The following is a 19,767-nucleotide window of genomic DNA, read 5'->3' on the forward strand; positions in this document are numbered from 1 at the left end:
TGCTGGATCTTGTCAAAAGCTTTCTCTGCGTCTATTGATATGAGCATATGATTTTTACCTTTTCTTTTGTTGATATGATGGATTATGTTGATTGATTTCTGAATGTTGAACCATCCTCACATCCCTGGGATGAATCCCACTTGGTCATGATGTATGATCTTTTTGATGAGTTGTTGTATTCTATTGGCTAGTATTTTGTTGAGAATCTTCACATCCATGTTCATCAGGGATATTGGCCTGTAGTTTTCTTTTCTTGTGGTATTTTTGTTTCCTTTTGGTATTAGAGAGATATGGGCTTCATAGAAGCTGTTTGGGAGAGTTTCTGTTTTTTCAATTTCCTGGAAAAGCTTGAGAAGAATTGGCAATAGGTCCTCTTTAAATGTTTGGAAAAATTCGCTAGTAAATCTGTCTGGGCCTGGGCTTTTGTTTCTGGGAAGACTTTTGATTACAGTTTCAATTTCCTTGATGTGAATAGGTCTATTCAGGTACTCTATATCTTCTTGATTCAGCTTTGGGAGATGGTAGGAATCCAGGAATTTATCCATTTCTTCCAGTTTCTCATGTTTCGTGGCAAACAGACTTTCAAAGTAGTCTCTGATGATCTCTTGAATTTCTTTAGTTTCTGTTGTGATATCCCCATTCTTATTTCTGATTCGATTTATTAGGGTTCTCTCTCTCTGTTTCTTTGTTAGTGTTGCTAGTGGTTTATCTATCTTATTTATTTTCTCGAAGAACCAGCTCTTGGTTTCATTGACCTTTCGGATTGTTTCTTTGGTTTCCATGTCGTTGATTTCTGCTCTAAGTTTTATGATCTCATTCCTTCTGCCTGATTTAGGTTCTTTCTGTTGATCCTTTTCTAAGGTCTTGAGCTGTGAGGTCAAATTGTTTATGTGCATCATTTCTATCGACTTAAGATATGCTTGCAGAGCTATAAATTTTCCCCTTAATACAGCTTTCGCTGCATCCCATAAGTTCTGATAGTTTGTGTCTTCATTCTCATTTGTTTCCAGGTATCTTTTGATTTCATCCTTGACTTCGTTCCTGACCCACTCATTGTTCAGCATCGAGTTGTTTAATTTCCAGGTGTTTGATTTGGTTCTCCGTGTCTTTGTGTGATTCACTTCTATCCTCAGTGCATCATGGTCTGAAAATGTGGCTGATACTATTTCTATCTTCTTGATTCTGTTGAGGTATGTTTTGTGTCCTAGCACATGGTCTATTTTGGAAAATGTTCCGTCCACGCTGGAGAAGAATGTGCATTCTTTCTTTTTGGGGTGTCAAGCCCTGTATAAGTACATAAGCCCTTTCTCTTCTATTACTTCTTTCAAAGCCAATAATTCCTTGCTGGGTTTTGTTCTTGTTGATCTATCCAGAGGTGATAAGGCGATGTTAAAGTCTCCAAGTACTATTGTGTTGGTAGTGATGTCCTCCTTAAAATCTGTTAGCGGTTGTTTTAAATATATAGCTGTTCCCTCATTAGGTGCATATACATTTAAGAGTGTGATTTCTTCCTGTTGTACGTATCCCTTCATGAAGAGAAAATAACCTTCACTGTCCCTTCTAATCTTTTTCAAGGTGAAATTAATGTTGTCGGATACTAGTATGGCCACCCCAGCTTTTTTGAGGGAGTTGTGTGCTTGCAGGATTGTTTTCCATCCTTTGACTTTGAGTCTGTGTTTGCTCTGGCTGTTGAGGTGAGTTTCTTGTAGGCAGCAGAATGTTGGGTTCTGTCTCTGTATCCATTTTGCCACTCTGTGTCTCTTAACTGGTGAATTTAGACCGTTGACATTGAGAGAGAGAATGGTTATGGGGTTTTGTGTCATCCTTCTGTAAGGGTGTGTTGGGGTTGTAGGGTTTGTCTTTTCTTATAGTAGCCCCTTTAGGCCTTGCTTTAGGTTTGGTTTTGAGTCTATGAAGTTCCTGAGCTGCTGTTTATCTATAAAATAGTGTACTGTTCCTTCAATTTTGAGGGAGAGTTTAGCCGGGTAGAGTATTCTTGGGGAAGCATTCATTTCCATGAGTTTTTTGACTATATCTCGCCACTGCCTTCGGGCTTGTAGGGTTTCCTCTGATAGGTCTGCTGTGAATCTAAGGGATGCTCCTTTGTATGTGATTTCCTTCTTTGCTCTTGCTGCTTGCAGTATTGTGTCTCTATCGGCAGTATCGATCATTCTAATTATGATATGTCTTGGAGTGTTTTTATTGGGGTCTCTTTTAGCTGGCACCGTTCGGGCTCCTTGAACCTGAATGGCTACATTGTGCAGCTCTGGAAAGTTTTCAGCAATGATTTGTTTGACGGTGTTTTTTTCGTTGGGATTGTTTCCCTGAGGTTCAGGTAGTCCCATGATTCTAATATTGTTCCTCTTGGAATCATCTGCTAGGACTCTGATTCTCTGTGGAGCCATTTTGAGGTCCCTTGCCACTGTTTGTTGTTGCGTGTTGGCTTGTTGCAGCTGATCTTCCAGGTCACTAATTCTCTCTTCAGCTGCGGTCATTCTATTTTTAAGAGAAGAAACTGAGTTTCTCATTTCATCTATGGAATCTTTTAATCGTGACATTTCTGCCCTCATTTCTTCTCATAATTTGTCGATTTTTTCTGTGGTGTTACTGGCTGGCTGTCTGACTGTTTCATTGAGTTGATTGAACATCTTGATGACTTCGTATCTGAATTTTATGTCAGAGAGGTCCCTTAGGTGAGCTGTATTGACAGAATGGTCTAGATTGTTTTCGTTGTTCTCCGCTTGTGTTGGAGATTTTCTTTGTTTCTCATATTGCTGAGTAGGTTGGGAACTAGATTCCTTGGGGACTAGGTTCCTTAGTATGGGAAAACAACCTGCGGCCGCGTGAGTGGCCGCCCGCCAGAAATTAAGCCACGCCCACTTTGAGGACACGCCCACTTTTGAGGAGGCCACACCTCTACAGAACCCTGGGTTTGGGATCAGATGGGTTCCCGGTCAGGAGTGAAGAGGGCAGGGCAGACGCTCAAAACTGCTTCTCTTCAGGCATCTCGAGGGACACCTGGGGTCCTGCAGGGAAAGATGGAGGTCCCAGGGTCGCGAGCCGGCAGCTGTGCTGACCTGGATTTAAGATGAGATGGGCACCGCCGTCAGGAGTGAAGAGGGCAGGGCAGACACTCAAAACTGCTTCTCTTCAGGCATCTCGGAGGACACCTGGGGTCCTGCAGGGAAATATGGAGGTCCCAGGGTCGTGAGCCTGCAGCTGTGCTGACCTGGATTTAAGATGAGATGGGCGCCGCCGTCAGGAGTGAAGAGGGCAGGGCAGACGCTCAAAACTGCTTCTCTTCAGGCATCTCGGGGGACACCTGGGGTCCTGGATTTAAGATGAGATGGGCGCCGCCGTCAGGAGTGAAGAGGGCAGGGCAGATGCTCAAAACTGCTTCTCTTCAGGCATCTCGGGGGATACCTGGGGTCCTGCAGGGAAATATGGAGGTCCCAGGGTCACGAGCCGGCAGCTGTGATGACCTGGATTTAAGATGAGATGGGTACCGCCGTCAGGAGTGAAGAGGGCAGGGCAGATGCTCAAAACTGCTTCTCTTCAGGCATCTCGGGGTACACCTGGGGTCCTGCAGGGAAAGATGGAGGTCCCAGGGTCGCGAGCCGGCAGCTGTACTGACCTGGATTTAAGATTGGATGGGCGCCGCCGTCAGGAGTCTCTGCTCTAAGTTTTATGATCTCTTTCCTTCTGCCTGATTTAGGTTCTTTCTGTTGATCCTTTTCTAAGGACTTGAGCTGTGAGGTCAAGTTGTTTATGTGCACCATTTCTACAGACCTAAGATATGCTTGCAGAACTATAAATTTCCCCTTAATACAGCTTTCGCTGCATCCCATAAGTTCTGGTAGCTCGTGTCTTCATTCTCATTTGTTTCCAGGTACCTTCTGATTTCGTCCTTGACTTCGTTCCTGACCCATTCATTGTTCAGCATCGAGTTGTTTAATTTCCAGGTGTTTGATTTGGTTCTCCGTGTCTGTGTGTGATTCACTTCTATCCTCAGTGCATCATGGTCTGAAAAGATGGCTGATACTATTTCTATCTTCCTTATTTTGTTGAGGTATGTTTTGTGTCCTAGCACATGGTCTATTTTGGAAAATGTTCCATGTGCACTGGAGAAGAATGTGTATTCTTTCTTTTTGGGGTGTAAAGCCCTGTATAAGTCTATAAGCCCTCTCTCTTCTATTTCTTTTTTCAAAGCCAATGATTCCTTGCTGGATTTTGTTCTTGTTGATCTGTCCAGAGGTGATAGGGCAATGTTGAAGTCTCCAAGTACTATTGTGCTGCTTGCAATGTCCTCCTTAAAGTCTGTTAGCAGTTGTTTTAAATAATTGGCTGTTCCCTCATTAGGTGCGTATACATTTAAGATTGTGATTTCTTCCTGTTGTACGTATCCCTTGATGAATAGAAAATGGCCTTCACTGTCCCTTATAGCCTTTTTCAGGGTGAAATTAATGTTGTCAGATACTAGTATGGCCACCCCAGCTTTTTTACAGGAGCTGTTTGCTTGCAGGATTGTTTTCCATCCTTTGACTTTGAGTCTGTGTTTGCTCTGAGTGTTGAGATGAGTTTCTTGTAGGCAGCAGAATGTTGGGTTCTGTCTCTGTATCCATCTTGCCACTCTGTGTCTCTTCAATGGTGAATTGAGACCGTTGACATTGAGAGAGAGTATGGTTATGGGGTTTTGTGTCATGTTTCTGTGTGGGTGTGTTGTGGTTGTAGGGTTTGTCTTGTCTTATAGTAGCCCCTTTAGTCCTTGTTTTAGGTTTGGTTTTGAGTCTATGAAGTTCCTGAGCTGCTGTTTATCTAGAAAATAGTATAGCTTTCCATCTATTTGGAGTGAGAGTTTAGCCGGGTAGAGTATTCTTGGTGAAGCATTCATTTCAGTGAGTTTTTTGACTATATCTTGCCACTGTCTTCGGGCTTGTAGGGTTTCCTCTGAGAGGTCTGCTGTGAATCTCAGGGGTGCTCCTTTGTATGTGATTTACTTTTTTGTTCTTGCTGTTTGCAGTATTGTGTCTCTATCTGCAGTATCGATTATTCTAACTATAATATGTCTTGGGGTGTTTCTGTTGGGGTCTCTTTTAGCTGGAACCCTTCGGGCTTCTTGAATCTGGATGGCTGTGTTATGGAGCTCTGGGAATTTTTTGGCAATAATTTGTTTCAGCATGGTTTTTTCATTGGAATTGTTTCCTTGAGCTTCTGGTAGTCCAATGTGTCTAATGTTGTTTCTTCTGGAATCATCTCGTAGGACTCTGATTCGCTCTTGAACTATTTTGAGGTCTCTTGCCATTGTTTGCTGTTGTCTGTTGGCTTGGTGCAACTGATCTTCCAAGTCACTGATTCTTTCCTCAGCGGTGGTCATTCTATTTTTGAGGGCAGTGAGTGAGGTTTTGACTTCATCTATGGAATCTGTGATGCGTGCCATTTCTGTGCGGAGCTTTCCAATTTCGGCTCTCATTTCTTGCTGTATTTTGTCAGTTGTGCGATCGATTGTTTCTTTCATGTCCTCTTTCAATTTAGCGGATATGTGTGTGACTGTTTCATCGAGTTGATTGAACATCTTGATGACTTCATATCTGAATTCCTTGTCAGAGAGGTCCCTAAGGTGGCTAGCACCTACTGAGGCTTCTAGACGTATTTCCTCATGGTCTCCCTGTGGTGGGGATTTGCGTTGTTTCCTCATGTTGTTGTGTATGTGGAGGGGTAATATTTGTTGGTTTGAGTGAACTATTTGTGGCCGCTTGAGCTTTGACCCGCCGAAAATTAGGCCACGCCCACTTTAAGCCACGACCACCTCTGAAGTGGCCACGCCTCCCCGGATACCTGGTTTTTGTCCAGGAAGTAAAGACTGGGTGGGGGACAAGGAAGCATCTCTGATGGGCGGCTGGACCAAAGGGACAGGCAGAGAGACGCAGATCCCCTTTTCCTCCCAGCGTCGGGGGGGCCACAATAATTTCTTTAAAGAAGAAATACAAATGACCAAAAGACACATGAAAAATAATCTATATCACTAATAATCAAGGAGATGCAAATCTAAACAACAATGAGATATAATCTTTCATTGTTGGTGGGTATGCCAACTAGTCTAGCCTTTTTAGAAAACAATACTGACATTTCTCAAAAATTAAGAATTGATCTTCCATGTGATTCAGCAATACTACTTCTGGGAATATGCCCTGGGGACCCAAAAACACACTCCATAAATTTCATCTGCACTTCTATGTTCATTGCAGCACTATTCATAGTATCCAGAATTTGGAAACAACCCGAGTCCCTTAGAACAGATAAATGGATAAAGAAACTGGAGTACATCTACACAATGGAGTACTTCTGAATATCAGGAAAAATGAAGTAATGAAATTTTCTTATAAATAGATAGACATACAGAGTATCTTACTGAGTAAAATGAGTCAAATGGAGAGAGACAGACATAGAATGATTGCACTCATTTATGGGTTAAAAGAAACACAATTTGAGACTATTACCCAAGGACAATAGAAATGAGAGCCAGGAGAACTGGGACATGATTTTTTAAAAAATTTTATTAAATCATCGTGAGATAGTTACAAGCTTTCATGTTTGGGTTATAATCACACAATGATCAAACACTCATCCCTCCACCAGTGCACATTCCCCACCACCAGTATCCCCTGAATAACCCCCTTTCCACCCTCCCCCTGCCTCCATGGCAGTCAATATTGCCCATAATCTCTCTATACTTTTGGTCATTATGGTTTGCAATACAGACCCTGAGAGGTTATCATATTTGGTCCTTTATCTGCTTTCTGCACACATCTCCCATCCTGAATGATTCCTGCAGTCATCTTTTTCTTAGTGAACCTTTCTCTATTCCAGCTGCCTTCTCCCCTTTGCTGATGAGGCAGGCTTCCAGCTATGGAGCAATCTATCTGTCCCATGTATCTACTATCCTTAGGTGTCAGCCTCATGTTATGATGTTTTATACTCCACAAATGAGTGTAGTCCTTCTATGTCTGTCCCTCTCTTTCTGACTCATTTCACTTAACACAATACTCTCCATGTCTATCCATTTATAAGCAAAGTTCACTACTTCATCTCTCCTGTCAGCTCCTGACAGCTGCATAGTATTCCATTGAGTACATGTACCAAATTTCTTTAACCAGTCCTCTGTTCTAGGGCAAACTTGGGTTGTTTCCAGATTCTGGCTATTGTAAATAGTGCTGCACTTGAACATATAGGTACAGATGTCATTTCTACTCTGCTTTTCTGCATCCTTGGGATATATTCCCAGAAGTGGTATTGCGGGGTCATATGGAAGCTCAATTTCTAGTTTTTGAAGAACTGTCCATATTGTTTTCCAGAAAGGCTGGACTAGTAAGCATTCCCACCAACAGTGAAAGAGTGTCTCTTATTCCCCACATTCACGCCAGCACTGGTTGCTTTTGTTCTTTTGAATGTGTGCCAGTCTCTGTCGTGTGAGATATCTCATTATTGTTTTGATTTGCATCTCCATGATGGATAGTGATGTGGAGCATTTTTTCATGTGCCTTTGGCCATTTTTATTTCTTTTTTGAGGAAACTTCTGTTAATTTCTTCTCCCCATTTTTTGATGGGGTTGGAGGTTTTTTCTTGTACAATTCTACTAGTGCCTTGTATATCCTGCATATTAATCCCTTTCCAGATGGGTATTGGGTAAATATTCTTTCTCATTCTCTTGGCTCTTTCTGTATTTTGGTCACTGTCTTTTTTGAAGTGCAGAATATTCTTAGTTTAATGTAGTCCCATTTGTTTATGCTTGCTTCCACTTGCATGGTCACTGCTGTTTCATCCTTAAAGATGTTTTGGCTTCCTATCTTGTCGTGGAGAGTTCTGCCTACATTTTCTTCTATGTACCTTATAGGTTCTTGTCTGATATTGAGGTCTTTAACCCACTTTGATCTGACTTTCGTGCCTGGCATTAGACAGAGGTCAGAGTTCATTTTTTTTGCAGTCAATTATCTAGTTTTCCCAGCACCACTTGTTGAAGAGGCTTTCCTTGTTCCACTTCACATTTCTAGTTCTTTTGTCAAAGATTAAGTGGTCATATATTTGGGGGTCTGTGACAGAGTATTTAACTTTGTTTGATTGGTCTGCGGTTCTGTTTCTAGCCATGTGGTCTTAATTATTGCTGCTTGGTAGTACAGTTTGAAGTTGGGGAGGGTGATGCTACTAATCTTCTTTTCCCCAGGGATTTAGATATTCGTGAGGGATTATTGTTCCATATAAATTTCAGGAGTGTTTTGTCTATTTCTTTGAAAAATGTCATGTGTATACTGATAGGGACCACATTGAATTCGTATAGTGCTTTGGGCAGTATTGCCATTTTGATAATATTACTCTTTCCTATCCAAGAGCAGGGGATGTGTCTCCATTTCCTAGTGTCCTCTTTTATTTCTTGAAGTAGTATTTTGTAATTTTCCTTGTATAGATCCTTCACCTCTTTGGTTAAGTTGATTCAGAGGTACTTGATTTTCTGAGGTACTATTGTGAACGGGATTGATTTTTTAATGTCTATTTCTTCTCTTTTGTTATTTGTATATAAGAAAGCCATGGACTTTTGAGTGTTGATTTTGTAGCCTGTCACTTTATTATATTGACCTATTGTTTCTAGGAGCTTTTCTGTATAGTCTTTAGGGTTTTCTAAGTATAGTATCATATTGTTTGCAAATAGTGATAGTTTGACCTCTTTCTTTCCTATCTGTATGGCCTTGATACCTTTCTCCTGCCTAACTGCAATGTCCAGGACTTCCATTATTACATTTATAGGTGTTGCTTAATTGGGCAACCTTGTCTTGTGCCCAGTCTTAGAGGGAAGGCTTTTAGTTTTTCCCCATTGAAAATGATACTTGCTGTGGGCTTGTGGTAGATGGCTTTAACTATATTGAGGAAAGTTCCTTCAATGCCTATTTTGCTGAGAGTTTTCATCATAAATGGGTGCTGGATCTTGTCAAATGCATTCTCTGCGTCTATTGATATGATCATATGGTTTTTATCTTTTCTTTTGTTGATATGTTTGCTTATGATTATGTTGATCAGTTTCCGAATGTTAAACCAAACTTGCATACCCGGGATGAATCCTACTTGGTCATGGTGTATGATCTTTTTGATGAGTCTTTGGATTCTATTTGCTAATAGTTTGTTGAGGATCTTTGCATCTGTGTTCATCAGGGATATCAGCCTGTAATTCTCTTTCTTTGTGGTATCTCTGTCTGCTTTTGGTATCAGGGTGATATTTGCTTCATAAAAACTGCTCGGAAGTGTTTCTGATACTTCAATTTCCTGATAAAGTTTAAAGAGGATTGGGGGTAAGTCCTCTTTAAAGATTTGGAAAAATTCACTAGTGAATCCATCTGGGCTGGGACTTTTGTGCTTGGGGAGACTTTTTATTACTGTTTCAATTTCCTTGATGGTGATAGATCTGTTCAGGTATTCCAGGTCTTCTTGTTTCAGCCTGGGGAAGCTATAGGAATTTAGGAATGTATCCATTTTCTCAAGGTTTTTGTGTTTCGTGGCATAAAGCTTCTCAAAGTAATCTCTGAGAATTCTTTGAATTTCTGGAGTTTCTGTCGTAATGTCCCCCTTTTCATTTCTGATTTGGTTTATAATGGTTTTCCCTCCCCTTTTTTGTGAATCTTGTTAGAGCTTTATAGATCTTGTTTATTTTCTCAAAAAACCAGCTCTTGGTTTCATTGATCTTTCAGATTGCTTTTTGGGTTTCTATCTCATGTATTTCTGCTCTGAGTTTTTTTTTTTAATTTCTTTTCTCCACCTGGGTTGGTCTCCTTTTGTTGGTCCTGCTCCAAAATCTTGAGCTGTGTGGTTAGGTTATAAATGTGGGCTCACTCTTCCTTCCTGAGGAATGCTTGTAGAGTTATAAACTTTCCTCTTAACACATCTTTTGCCATTTTCCATAGTTTTGGTAACTTGTGCCTCATTTTCATTCGTTTCCAGGAATCTTTTGATTTCTTTCTTTGATTTCCTTTCTAAGCCACTCGTTCAATCATGAGCTGTTTAATTTCCATTTGTTTGATTTGATTTTTCTATTTGTGTGTTTGGTTTACTTCTATTTTCAGTGCATCATGGTCTGAGAGATCATTGATACAATCTCTATCTTCTTAATTTTATTGAGGCATGTTTTGTGGCTCAGCATGTGGTTTATCTTGGAGAGTCTTCCATGCACACTTGAAAAGAATATGTATTCAGCTTTTTGAGAATGGAGTGTCCTGTATATATCTACTAAGTCCCTTTTTTCCATTTCTACTTTAGATAAAATATATCCTTGCTAAGTTTGAGTTTTGTTGATCTATCGAGAGGTGATAAAGCGGTGTTGAAATCTCCCATTAGTATTGTGTTGCTATCAATTTATTCCTTCAAATTTATGAATAGGTGCTTTAAGTACTTTGCTGGTCCCTCATTAGGTGCATATACATTCAGTATTATAATTTCTTCCTGTTTCACAGATCCATTGATCAATAAGAAATGACCTTCACTGTCTCTTGTGACCTTCTTCACTCTGAAATCAATGTGATCTGATAGCAGAATGGCCACCCCAGCTTTTTTATTGGATTTGTTTGCCTGTAGAATTGTTTTCCAGCCTTTGACTCTGAGTCTTGTGTTTACTCTGACTATTGAGATGTGTTTCTTTCAGGCAGCAGAATGTTGGGTTTGATTTTCGGATCCATCTTGCCACTCTGTGTCTTTTAACAGCCTATTGACATTGAGAGAGATTATTGTTATGGGGTTTTGTTTCTGCCGAAATTTAGTATGTTTGAGGGGCTTGTGTTGTCTTAAAGTAGTCCATTTATTTGTTCTTGTAACCATGGTTTTGAGTCTATGAAGTCCCTGAGCTGTTGTTTGTGAAACTATGTTTTTTTTTCATTCTGATATGAATGAGAGTCTAGCTGGGTAAAGTTTTTTTGGTAGAGGCATTTATTTCGTTGAGTTTTCTCACTCGATCCCACCACTGTATTCAGGCCCTGAGCATTTCATCAGACAACTCGGCTGTGAATTTTAAGGATGCTCCTTTATAGGCAATTTCTTCCTTTTTTAAAAAAATTTATTAGTGAAACACAAGGAGGTACAGTTGTAGACTTACAAATTTTTGATCTTGGGTTTCATTTATACAATGATTGAATACCCATCCATCCACCAGTGCCCATTCTCCACCACCACTGATCCCAGTATTCCTCCCACTCCCCATCCCCCCATTTTACCCTGGCTCTGTGGCTCAGCATGTGGTTTATCTTGCAGAGTCTTCCATGCACACTTGAAAAGAATATGTATTCAGCTTTTTGAGAATGGAGTGTCCTGTATATATCTACTAAGTCCCTTTTGTTCGTTCTCTCCTATTGGGTGCTGTGGTTTTATAGGCATTTTCTTTCTTTGATCTTGCTCCTTTCAAAATTTTGTTTCTGTCTAAGGTTTTCGTCATTTTGATCAGGATGTGTTTTGGAGTATTTTTATTTGGGTTTTTTTTATACCTCTTACCCTTCAGGCCTCTTGAATTTGGTTGCATGTCTTCTTCAGTTCTGGGAATGTCATAGCAATGATGTTTTTGACAGTTTCTTCTTTATCAGGGTTTTCTTCTTGTCTCTCTGGGTCTCCAATTCTTATAATTCTTATTTTATTCCTCTTGACTTCATCTCTATTTTCTCCTGACATTTGTTCTATGATTATGAGTCTCTGTTTCATTTTCTGCTCATTTCTGGAGAGTCTGCCCTTGATCTGTGAGCTCACTGATTCTATCCTCAGCAGCTGTTACTCTGCTGCAGAAGACTTCCATGGAGGTTTTCAATTTACTTACCAGATTTTTTATATCTGTCATTTCTGTTTGCAGTCTTGTTTGCATTTTCCCCATTTCTACTTTAAAATCCTCTTGTATTTTATTGGCGGTGCATTCTGCTGCATCTTTTTGCTCCCTATGTATCCTCAGTAACTCCTTGCTGAATTCCTTGTCAGAGAGGTTGTCTAGTACTTCATTACTGTTGGGATCACCTGGGCTAGTCTCTTCACTAAGTAAGCTTGGTGGGATTCTGAGTTGCTTTACCAATGTGACCTATGTGGTTTAGACCTTCACTCTCGCTCTTACTATTGTGGTTTTGGTGTAATATTAATTGAGGTGTCGGTAATGAGTTATTGGTTTAATGTGTTTCTATTGATTAAGATGCCCTAGTGAAGGTTTCACGTAAGAGGCTAGCTTATGGTTCTTACGGGGTATTGAGGGGGTGAATATCTCACGGCTGTGTTAGTGGCCACAGCCCCGGAAAGACCCCTGTGATGGGCGATACCTGGATTGGATGGGAGGAGGACGAAGGCCAGTTCCTTGCATCCGTCTACATTCCCATTTCCCATCCCTTGCAGCTCTATGATAAATATCCTCAATACATGGTCAGTTAATTTTTGATAATGGCTCAAAAAGTGTAAGTTGGAGCAAGTAAAGCCTCTTCAACCAGTGGTGTTGGAAAAACTGGTGAACCACATACAAATAAATTAATTCAAAGTTCTTTCTACTACTATGCACAAAATCAAATCAAAATAGGCATTTTGATATACAAAATACATCAATATCATATATGAATATGTATGTAAATGAAAACAAGGCGAACTCTCCATGAAGCTAGAGGCATCTTTAAAGATACAATGCCATAGGCTGTAGGATAACATTGGTATGCCCATTCTCCTCTGCACACGGAGCTTAGATTTTTAGGGTGATACCCATCACAGTGCTCTTGAAGCACCTCCATTTCTCTGTGTTTATTGGAATATAGGTCTAAATATTTTAGGATGGAATTGGTATGTCCTATTTCCCTTGCCACAAGGAACTCAGTTTTATCACAGTGCTCCCGAGACACTTCCATTCCATTATGTTTATCTGTAAAATCTTCCCTATGCTCTCCTCCCCAACCAGTTAATCAGCTTTTCCCCGAATTAGACTTCGTTAACTTGTAAGGTTAGATTTCTCAGAAATCTATGATTTTATATGTATGAGTGAAATATTTTCTTTCTCCTCTCCTTATGTCTTTTGAATAGTTTACTTTAAAGCGATGTCCTTTTTGTATAGACACAGGAAGACAGTTATTATTATGCTTTTGTAACTTGGGATTTAATTAGCTTCGAATATTATTCATTCCTGGGCATCTGCTTTCTTGACTTAAGCCTCAGTCGCCCTTAGTTCCTAGCACACCAAAAACATGGTCCCAACGTGGGACTGAATGGACACAGGGCAAGCTGTGAGCTACCCTGGCATCTAAATGGATCAAGCCAAAGTGCCATGATTCTTAACTATAAGTTAAGAGCTTGATCATGGACAAATGCTGTCATGATCCAAAAGTAACGACAAGATTAGGACGCTGCTAGGAATAGGATAGACTGACCTGAGCACTGTAGTCTGAGATTGAAATGACCCCAGGAGAGCAATTCTATAAGCTTAGTGTATATATTACTGTGTCCATACAAAATGATTAATATTATAAATGTTTATATGTTTGTTGGACTAAGGCGAAGAGAAACACACCCATATTTGCCTTTAGGCCAGTCATCTTGCTAGATAAGAATCTGTCCTGGAATTAGCTTCCCCTGAGGGAAGGACCTGCATCAGCTGATTGCATATTGTTACCTATGTGTAATTGGTTACCCAAACCCTCATGCTTTGGGGATTTAACTAGACTGTAAGAGTGGGCTGCGGGATCCAGATTCCAGAGCTAGAAGGAGAATGAAGGGGGATCAAGGAGGAGAATGAAGTAGCACGGGGGAGGAAGAAGCAGAAGAAGAATCAGAGGAGAATGGAGATGGGAATGGAATAAACTGCAACTGACAGCAACCAGCCTAGCCCTAATTCCTTCCTTCACCTGCCATCGCCATCGACCTCCCCAGGGTGGGGGAAGTGGTCTGAGGCTACCCAACGCGGGTGGCAGGAGAGATAGACCCCCACTGGTGCCCCTTTTGTGTTTACACAATAGGCCAATCAAGTGGAATAAAAGATTAAAAATAGAATTGCATTAAATTAAGAAGCTTTTAAACCTCAGAAAAAGTGGTGACCACGTGCTAGGGGAAAAGGGAGCTCAGATAGAGAAGGGAGCACCAAATAAATGGTGTTGGAAAGATCCTCCCAGGATGGGAGAAGCATGCTTAAAGTAGACTATAGACCAAACATGATTGCCACCCATTGCCTCTTTTGCAAACCACAACACCCAGTAGGAGAGAGAGAACAAAAGGGAATGCCCTACCACAGAAGCAGGGTGGGATGGAGGAATGGGGGGTGGGAGGGATACTGGGATCCGTGGTGGTGGGAAATGGGCACAGGTGGAGGGATGGGTATTTGGTCATTGTAAAATTGAAACCCAAGCACAAAAGTTTGTAAGTCTACAACTGTACCTCATGGTGTCTCACTAATAAAAATAAAAAAAAAGAAAAAGTGGTGACTAAAATAGAAAGACACCCGAGAGACTAGGAGCAATTATTTGCCCACTATTAATCTGTTAAAAGATTAATATCCCAGTTATATAAAGCACTGGTAGAAATTAATAAAATGAAAACATCCATCTTATCAAAATCTCGGAGAAAATAACAATAAAACCTTCCACAAAAAAGAAATACAAATGCTCAAAAGGCACATGAAAAATATTCTGCGTCATAAATCATCAGGGAAATACAGATCAAAATAATATTATATTACCTCAAACCACAGAGTCTAGTACAAATAAAAAAGAACAAGAACCAGTGTTGGGCATAATATACAGAAAAAAGGACCCTTATCCACTTCTAGTGGAATTATTCAATATGGATATTCCTCAAAAATCTAGGAATTAAGCTTCCATAGTACCCACTAATTCCACTCCTGGAAATTTACCCCAAGGGCTCAAAAATATGATATAGTGAAAACATCTTCATTCCTATGTTCCTTGCAGCACAATTCACAATAGCCAAAATCTGGAAGCAACCTAAATTCCCAGGAACAGATGACTTGTTAGGGGGCTAGAGAGATAGTACAGTGGGTAGAGCACTAGCCTTATATGCAGCCAAGCCGAGTTGGATCCTCAGAATCCCATACGGTTCCTTGAGCACTATCAGGAGTAATTTCTGAGTTGTGAGCCAGGAATTACCCCTCAGCATCATCAGAGGTGGTGCAAAAAAAAAAAAAAACACAACACAACAACAACGAAATAAGATGACTGAATAAAGTAACTATTCTACATATGCACAATGGACTGTAAGTAAGCCATAAGAAAAGATGTAGTCATGCAATTTGCTGCTACATGGATACATCTATAAAGTATCATGCTGGGTGAACTTAGTCAGAAAGAGAGACTGGCAGATATCTCTCATGTGTGTGATAAAAACCATAGTAGTGAAATAACAAATGCCCAAAGGCAATATAAAAGAAGAGCATGAGACTCTTTATCAATTAGGAAGCTTGCTGCTAAGGTGGGGTTGAGATAAATAGATCAGGGATGGGATCACTAAGATAATGGTAAAGGGATAAAGCAGGGTGGGTGGGCTGGTGGTCAGGTGGAGGGAGGGAAGCAACACTGATGGAGGGAAGTGGTTACTGGTGGAGAAATTGGTGTTGGGATATTGTACACAGGAAACTTAATCATGAATGACTTTGTAATGTTGTAAATTATGTGATTCAATTAGGAAGGAAGGAAGGAAGGAAGGAAGAAAAGAAGGAGAAAAGGAGGTAGGGAGGGAGAGAAGTAACGAAGGAAGGAGGAAAGGAAGGAGGGAGGGAGGGAGAGAGGGAGAGAGAGAGAAGAATAACTATAATATAGGGCGAGAGAGATAGTACTGCTGGTAAAATGCATATCGTGCATGTGACTGATCCAGAGTTCAATCCCTGGACGACCATATGGTCTCCTGAGCCCACTAGGAGTGATCTCTGGGAGAAGAGCCAAGAGTGAACCTTTGACGTGGTCCAAAAATTGGAAAAAGATAATAACAAGAAATTATAATAATCACATTAATTAAAAACCTGCCTAATATCAAAACCACAGAACAAAAATATCACCAGTGAATTGCACCACACCTTCAAACAAGACTTGCTACCTATACTCCTCAATCTTTTTCCAAGTATCAAGGAAATAGATATCCTTCCTAACAGTTTCTGTGAAGCCAACAATATTTTGGTTAATCAAAAAATAGATATATAAATAGATATATCAGTATCTCTTCAGAACTCAAGATCCTCAACAAAAGTTTAGGAACTTGAATCCAATATATAATATATATACCATAATCGTATATAAATACCATAATCATATATATACCATAATCAAGCAGGATTCTTTCCAATGTTGATAAAATGTTTTATGATATGCAAATTATTTTCAATAATTAATTTAAGCATTTCAAAATAAATATAATTTAAATAATAAATTAATTGAAAATATTAATAAATTGATTAATATCAACAAAAGAAAAGATAAAAATATTGAATATAGAAAAAGGTTTTTCCTATATTCAATATTTATTCATGATAAAGCCCTTAAAAATAGTGAAAATGTACCTTGATAGTCAAATATTGAGAATCTACCTTAAGATAGTAATGTCCACGTACAACAAACCTATAGCCGGAGAAAAAGAATTGAAAGTCTTCAATGTGAGATCAAGCACAAACAGTGATGTTCATCTACATCTACACTGGACGTTCTGTCATAGCAATCAAGCAAGAAAAAAATGAAGGTCACCAAAATAAAAAAGAATAAGTTATACTATTACCATTTGCAGATGACATGATAATGTAAATAAAAACCCTGAGAAACTTTTAAAAAAATCTTAGAGGCCTTGTGGAAAAGCTCTGTTGTTGCCGTGCTGTTGTTGGTTCCTGAGTTCCTGCTGGTGGTAAAAGGATGTGGACAAAATGCAGGAGCGAGATAGTGAGCCGTTTTCTAATCCTTTGGCCCGAGATGGCCACGATGCGGATGATCCTCACTCCTTCCACCAATCTAAGCTCACCAATGAAGATTTCAGAAAACTTCTCATGACCCCAAGGGCTGCACCTACCTCTGCACCGTCCTCTAAATCACGTCATCATGAGATGGCAAGGGAATATAACGAGGGTGAGGATCCTGCTGCACGGAGGAGAAAAATTGAAAGTTATTATGCAAAGCTTCGCCAGCAAGAAATTGAGAGAGAGCGAGAAGTAACAGAGAAGTACCGGGACTGGGCCAAGGAACGAAGAGATAGTGTGAACAAAGATTATGAGGAAACTGAGCTGATCAGCACTACGGCAAACTACAGGGCCCTGGGCCCCACTGCTGAGGCAGACAAATCAGCTGCTGGGAAAAGAAGACAGTTGATCCAGGAGTCCAAGTTCTTGGGTGGTGACATGGAACATACTCGTTTGGTGAAAGGCTTGGATTTTGCTCTGCTTCAGAAGGTACGAGCTGAGTTTGCCAGCAAGGAGAAAGAGGAGGAACTGAATGAAAAGCCCCAGAAGGAAACCAAGAAAGATGAGGACCCTGAAAGTAAAATTGAATTTAAAACACGTTTAGGCCGCAATGTTTACCATATGCTCTTCAAGAGCAAAGCATATGAACGGAATGAGCTGTTTCTGCCGGGCCGCAGGGCCTATGTGGTGGACCTGGATGATGAGTATGCAGACACGGACGTCCCCACCACTCTTATCCGCAGCAAGGCTGATTGCCCCACCATGGAGGCACAGACCACACTGACAACAAATGACATTGTCATCAGCAAGCTCACACAGATTCTTTCCTATTTGAGGCAGGGTACCCGTAACAAGAGGCTCAAAAAGAAAGAAAAAAAAAGAAAAAAAAAGGAAGCTGGAAGAGAAGAAGCCTCCCGAGGCCGACATGAATATATTTGAAGACACTGGGGATTATGTACCTTCCACAACCAAGACACCATGGTACAAGGAGCGGGAAAGATATCGAGAACAGGAGCGTGATCATGAAAGGGACAGAGACAGGGACAGAGAGCAGGAGAGGGAAAGGGAGCGAGAACGGGAGCGGGACCGTGAGAGAGAGGAGGAGAAAAAGAGACACGGCTACTTCGAGAAGCCAAAAGTGGATGATGAACCCATTGATGTTGACAAAGGACCTGCATCTGCCAAGGATTTGATCAAGTCCATCAATGAACAATTTTCTGGTTCCACTGGCTGGGAAGGCACTGAATCGCTAAAGAAGCCAGAGGACAAGAAGCAGCTTGGCGATTTCTTCGGGATGTCCAACAGTTATGCCGAGTGCTACCCAGCCACGATGGATGATATGGCTGTGGACAGTGATGAGGAGGTGGATTACAGCAAAATGGACAGGGTAACAAGAAGGGGCCCTTAGGCCGATGGGACTTTGATACCCAAGAGGAATACAGTGAATATATGAAAAACAAAGAGGCTTTTCCTAAAGCCGCATTCCAGTATGGCATCAAGATATCTGAAGGGCAGAAAACTAGGCGCTTTAAGGAAACCAACACAAGGCAGAACTTGATCGTCAGTGGAAAATTAGTGCAATCACTGAGAAGAGGAAGAAGATGGAAGTTCATGGGGTTGAGGTCAAAAGACCAAAATACTGATCTCCATTGATGTACAGAAAGAATCTCTCCAAGGGGGGGAAAAAAAAGAATCTCTCCAAGTATGTGTGTCCCATTGCTCTTTCTTCAATTCCCAGAAAAGTCGCTAAGTGGGTTTTTTTTTTTTGGTGAATGTTTTATAAACTTTTACTGTGTAATCATTTGGCTCCATTAAAATTGGTTATCCTGGGGCCCAAGTGGCAGGGCACATGGTGTGCATGTGTGAGGCACAGGGATCAGTCCCTGGCTTTGCATTGCCTGTCTTTTCCCCCAGCACTGCTGGTTGTGGCCTTAATGAAGTCTGAACACCTCCAGAAGTAGCCCTCACAATAAATAAATAAATAAATAAATAAATAAATAAAAATCTTATAAATAATAGACCAATTCAGCAATCTAACAGACGATCCATATGCAAAATATTTTGCATTTCTGTCTCTTAAAAGTGACTTGGAACATAAACCAAAATGTCTACTCTTTTAAAATATGGTACAAAATCACCATATACCTAGGAATCAAATGAATCTAAACAAGGAAAGTCTCTTAAACAAATGGTTCCAGGAAAACTGGATAGTCATATGTATAAAAAAAATAAATATACAAAATTGCCCTGACCCGCGTGACTAGTCAACGTGGATAACCAGGAAAGGGTGCACAAGTGGGAAAAAGAGAGAGAGACAGAAGAATGTGAACAAGACAAGACTCTGATCAAACTCCAAATTTATTTCTCCCAAGCTAGCTTTTTTATAATTGATTACATGAGGAAGTGTACAAAATGGGGAATTAACAAAGCATGCAGATTTTCAGTGAGTCAGGGTGTGAGACCTAACAGCGGGCTCATGGCAGTTATCTTGGGCATAGCTCAGAAACTTACACAACGTATTTTAACATTTTTTCAAGAAGAAATTAGTTTCCAAATTACATGTCAGGCTGTACTGACCTTTTGGCTCCTAGCACAAAATAAAAAAAATAAACTACAACTGTGCACAAAAATTAATTCAGAGTGTATTGAAAACCTTGAATTTAGACTAGGATGCACATATAGTTTTTGAGAAAAACTTATACAGAATTCTCCGTGATATTACTTCAGAGGTGTTCTCATGGTTTGAATCTTTTGGCAAATATAAGAAAACCTAAAACAGACAAATGGGGCTACCTTAAATTTAAAAGTTTTTAATGAAAAATAAAATCATTTAAAATAAAAATAAGCCC

General features: G+C 40.3%; 1 pseudogene; it reads left to right on the forward strand.

The window, feature by feature from the left end:
• The first annotated feature begins 16,828 nt into the window (after nt 1–16,828).
• LOC130022674 (protein Red-like) lies at nt 16,829–18,561 on the forward strand (annotated as a pseudogene).
• The last annotated feature ends 1,206 nt before the right edge of the window (nt 18,562–19,767 follow it).

Source organism: Sorex fumeus, unplaced genomic scaffold (genome assembly GCF_029834395.1).
Source record: "Sorex fumeus unplaced genomic scaffold, SorFum_2.1 ptg000020l, whole genome shotgun sequence".
NCBI classification, from domain to species: Eukaryota; Metazoa; Chordata; class Mammalia; order Eulipotyphla; family Soricidae; genus Sorex; species Sorex fumeus.